At 34.8% G+C, this 5,547-nt stretch overlaps 1 pseudogene; it reads left to right on the top strand.

Annotated features, from left to right (window-relative positions):
• Positions 1–1,996: 1,996 nt before the first annotated feature.
• LOC106914000 (testis-expressed protein 9-like) lies at positions 1,997–5,396 on the top strand (annotated as a pseudogene).
• The last annotated feature ends 151 nt before the right edge of the window (positions 5,397–5,547 follow it).

The following is a 5,547-nucleotide window of genomic DNA, read 5'->3' as shown; positions in this document are numbered from 1 at the left end:
GGTGAGCCCTGCTCTGCCCCGCACGTTGTGGGATTTGTCCGCATGTGCATGGAGAGTAGTAGCGGCTGGGGACGCGCATGCGCGGTGGTGAAGCCAGCATCAAAAACAAGCTGAACTGTCAGCCGAAGTGCATTTGGATGATTTCTTATTCCTCTGACATTAAGTTGAAATTATAGAAATGTTCGTGCACATTTATTATGCTATTGATTCTGTTCGCTCAGATAAGAGGTCCAAATCACCCAATTTTATGGCTTTGACTCTTTTCATTAACAGTTTATGATCGGAACAAAATGTACCACAATAGCTAAAAAATAAATTAAATCTAAATACATATCCTTATTATTACGCATTAAAAACATTTAAATTATTCATGTTCACAGATTTTGTTTGTGGTGGTTAAAACATCCCTCTTAGAAACGAGACATTCCATCAAGAAACAACCTCAGTTTCCTCTGATTCTCAGTATGATTTAATGTCCCTGTTTGGGTTCTCTTTACTTATCAGTCCTGCAGAAACACTTACAAACACAAAAAACATGATGCCAAATGAAAATACATCTGAACAGGTGTTAAAAAGATATGATGTGTGTTTTTCATAAGGCTTGTTTAAAAAAAAACCTTGAGAATTACGTTACACAAAAACACATTAGTATGCCTTAACTTACACATATTAATGGTTGGAGTGATGATAAAATGTTTACATTGTGAAACATATTAGTTTGACTATTTTTTGCTCATTAGTAGCAGATTAGAACACACCAAAGACACTAAATACATTATCATGCCTGCAGATATTCGTCAGATGAGTAAAATATTGACATTCTTATAGTTAAACGAAAGCTGTGTCCTTGAAAAGTCTCTTATTTGGGGATTTCTGGTCATTGTAAAACCTGGTGTATTGAACGATGCCCTCTGGTGGAAGGTTTAAGTACTATGTTTGGTCAGTGTCAGAAGTAATAAATAATTTTAAAAAACTGTATAATTAAATGAATGCTAATAGACGATTTGTGTTTTTATCAAAGTTTGACCTTTTCTATTATAAGTTGTTAAAATTATCAATATGACAAAGGTACAATATCAGCATTTAGTCAAACATTTGGAAAAGGTAGAGTTTTATCGTTAACATTTACTTTATCATAATCCTCGGGCTGCCACCTTACCGTGGTGGAGGGGTTTGAGTGTCCCAATGATCCTAGGAGCTATGCTGTCTGAGGCTTTATGCCCCTGGTAGGGTCACCCAAGGCAGACAGGTCCTAGGTGAGGAACCAGACAAACCAGACTCAGTTATATTATTCTCAAGATTTTATGAAGTACTGTACTTTTTAACTTCAAATTACTTTAATGACTGATAAAAACACCTGTTTCAAGATTATAATTTCAGCAGTTTTATTTTATTTTATCAAAGCACCATAAACATTCATCCAAACGAACATGTCTGTCTGTTTGCGGTGATGCATATCGCCAAATGCCCTTCAGAAGCTTCCGTACTTTAGGAGTCGTTGCTAGGCAACCAGAACTGCGTCTTTGGAGGCGTTAAACAGCAGAGTTAGAAGTTATAATTAAAACATTAACGCCGTCGTTTAGCGGGTATGTGATGCTTAGATTGTTATGTTAGTGAGCCTGACGTGTTAGTTTTGTACCTGTCGGTTTTTTAAATGTGTTGACTATATCCCGTATTACAAAATTAAATATACCAACAATTTAAATTAAATTAGCATTTGTTTTTAAAGCTGCACTTCAAACCGGAAATAAATAAAAAGACTGATTAACTTGCAAATCTCTCTGTAACAAATTAATAATACTCTTTTTCTGCTAATACTTGCTATAAATTGTGGACTGTATCCATAAGTAATGTGCTTTACTTTCTGCTGTGTCAGTCAGGCTGCTGAGTGTTGTGCTGGAAGCCAAAACAGTAGAACTATTAAAACAAGCAGAGTGAATTATGATTATCAATATATTTGATTTTACTCCTGTGGCAACTTATGGACCTAAGTTAGCCTGTTGATTGAGAAAAATGTGAAATCAATCAGGATGTCTTTCAAAGGTTAAACAGTTTCTAATGGGTTTTAGATGGAGGAGAGTGAAGTCCAGTCAAAGCATCTACCCAACTGCTCCTGAATATGGAAGATAAACGTTTCCAGTTAAGAACCGTCAGAAAAAGCCATCCATGTAGACAGATACACATCCCCACTGTTCATTAAAAGATAAATGTGTTTGTGTCCAACTTCTCAGCTGCAGGATTTCAAAGTCCAAAGGAAGAACCATGCAGGATCCTGGAATGAAGGTATACGTCCAGATATTTTCCTGGATAAAATTGTGAGTATTCTGGAGATGCCTTTTGTTGAGGCTAAAAACGTGATTTATTTTTGTAATCTCTAGTATTTGGCCAATAAAAGGGTGTCAATAACAGAAAAATATGTGGATGCTGACCAAGAAGAAAAGGAGGAGAAAATAAATGATTGTGTTCAGGAAAAGGCTGCAGGTAACCTGCTAAATGCTGAATGTTTGAGTCAACTTAAAAAAAACTCATAAACCCTCAATTTATTTGTTAAGATTAATTAATAAATTAGAACAACATATTGTTCTAATTTGGTTTTATCCATAATAAACTTAATGATTGTGATTTATTGAAAGTTTAGTAAAGTTTAGTAATTATATTATTCATATTTTACTTATTCAGTTTTACTTTACAGCTTTTTCTGACCATGAAACTCGGGTTTTAAGAACCAAGCTACACATTGTGCAAGAAGAACTTGATCTGCTTTCCACTGAATATCATAATAAGGTAGAGTTATAAATCTTAACAAACTCCCATGTAGTTCAAACTTATTTTGCTTTTGTGGACGTTTATTAGAACTATCAGCATGTTTTCATTCTTCATTTTAAAAGCCCTATAATTCCCCAAATATACCAACAATGGTCTCTTCGCCTGTTTATGCAACAGCATTTTAATTTTAAATGTATCTAAATATCAAGATAATGAATATAAAAATATAAATACACAGATTTCTTTTTAAAATTTTAAATCTAAACCTTCTTGGAGTCTGATTGGTTTTGGCCTGACTTTACACATGTAAATTCTTCTCTTTCAGAATGATGAATTTGCTAAGCTTTTTGCAACAAATAAGAGGCTGGGCGACGATCGAGCCAGACTGCAGAAGACCATTGATGTCCAGGAAGTACAGATTAAGGAGCAGAAAGCTTCAATTAAAGATCTTGCCCAAATATGTCATAATCTCCATCTGCAAGTGTATGACTTAAACGAGGTTTGTGTCAGTGGCAACTGAAGCATGAGCTTGAAGCATTTTTTAAGTTTAATGTCTAGATTCTGGCAATGATGTTGAATGGTTTCCTATTTACCATAATAAATAACAGTAACCTTCATTGTTTCTCTAAGCTGGTTAAAGGTTATGATGAGGAGGTGGACAGGATGAATTGCCAACTGACTGCAGCCAATCTGGCAAAGAAGAAGAAGGTCTGCTGAATTAATTTCAATGCTTTATACTAAATACAACAGACTAAAGATATGTTTATCCTAAATATAGGAAAAAAATAAACTTGGAATTAGTAGAAATCAATAAAATTGCATTAGAAAGCTGATTAGTTGTCAACAGAGAACTAAAATACATTGAAGAGAGTCTTTTAAAAGTAGAGAGTGTAAAGGTTTCCAGACTCTAGTGAAGATTGTTTACCCAAATGGGGAGTTCAGTTTAATAATAATACTTCTACACTGTGTGCACAATTATTAGGCAAGTGAGTATCCAGATCCTTATTTTTAGTTATATTTTAACTCCAAGCTGAAAAAAGTGCAATCTGTTCAGACTATTTAAGCTTAGCAGGTGATGATTATCTGTGTGATGATACTCAAGGTGTGCATAATTATTAGGCAGGTTCTTCTCTTTAGGCAAAACGGGCCAAAAAAGAGATTTAGCTGACTCTGAAAAGTCAAAAATTACAAAAAATCTATCAGATGGATGCAGCACTCTTGAAATTGCTGAGATATTGTAGTATTATCACAGAACCATCAAACGTTTTGCTGCAAATAATCAAAAGAAACGTCTTGTGGAAAAAGAAATAGACAGATTTTTCTAAGGTTTTACTGATGACATAAGAGTGACTCTGGTGGGCCAGATGGATGGATCTATAGATGGATCAGTAACCGGCAAATAGCTCTACTTTGAGTCAGGCACCAGCAAGGAGGAGATGGGGGCTCTGGTATGAGCTGGTTGAACCTTTATTCAAGCAGAAGTACAGGAATAAGTCTGAGTCTTTCAAAAAGACAAAGCTCCATCACATGCATCCAGGCACTCCTCTGCAACTTCCTCACCTGACCCGAGTCCAGTTGAGAACTGTGGACAGTTGTTAAACTAGCTCTTCTTAACAATGTCAGTAGGTGACTCTGAACCCACCTGAGTGATGTTTAAATACAAATCAATCTGTTTATGTGCCATAAGCTCCTCCAGCTGAACAGAAACAAAACAGGAGTTTTTATCTTAGGATTTAAAGAGGAACGATCAAGAACCAGCAGAACAGCTTCACCTATAACGGCTAGAAACTAGCGATTGGGGGAGTGATTGAATTTACTCTATATTTCTGTATATGCAGTGTTTTTCTTTGTAAAGTCACAAGACCACATTTATTGTGAATTAGATCCATGCAAATAAACTGAATTCAACTGAATTTAATTGAATCATTTTGATTTCTTGTGTTAATGTAGGTCCTGAGCAGTGAAGAAAATCTAACTATAGAAAATCTGCTGGCTGAGAACAAACTCCTTAAGAAGCAGAAATACGACCTTATTTCGGGTTTCAAGAAGCAAGCCAAGCTGATCGACATTCTGAAAAGACATATAGTAAGTATTTTTATTTTACTGTCGTAATCAGTGTGGTTTGTTTCACATTTTAAAACATTACATAACTTTTTGTGTGCAGATGCACGTTGAGGCAGCAAAGCTGCTGTCCTTCACGGAGGATGAGTTCATCAAGGCCATGCTGAAGACACAATAAACATGATCCTCACTGTCCTTCTTAAAAAGCCATTTCTTCATGTTATGGGGCTGCACTGTAAATGTAATCCTGTGTTAAACAACCTCAGTTTGAAGTTGCGTTGATTAATATTTTGTTCACTTATTCACTCAGGTTTTTTGAAACATATTTTGAAAAATATATTGTTAAAGCACAGCTTAATACATAAAAATATATTAATAAAAATGTTTTTTTTTTATTAATAAAAAATATTTATTACAGCTGCTCATTCATCACAGCAACACATAACAGAAAATAGAGAAAAGCTCGCAGTTCAACTTTTTTCTCTTCATGTCTCCTCCAAACTAAAAATGTATGATATTTTAGTGTCTGTTGCATGTTTATCTACACTTAAGGAAAATTTGTTTTTCTATTGGCGATTATGTAAATACATACATGCATATCAGTTTGAACGACGTTGTGAAAATTAGGAAATCATTTTTTGTCAAACTTAACCAAACATAGGAGAAGTAGCATTAGGTTTTTATGCTCCACTAATGTGGAACAAACTTCCAGAAAACTGT

This window comes from Poecilia mexicana, unplaced genomic scaffold, assembly GCF_051168715.1.
Source record: "Poecilia mexicana isolate PSO_F unplaced genomic scaffold, ASM5116871v1 scaffold_3, whole genome shotgun sequence".
NCBI lineage: Eukaryota > Metazoa > Chordata > Actinopteri > Cyprinodontiformes > Poeciliidae > Poecilia > Poecilia mexicana.
The sequence above is the reverse complement of the archived record's forward strand: the minus strand, read 5'-3'. Positions and strand labels throughout refer to the sequence as shown.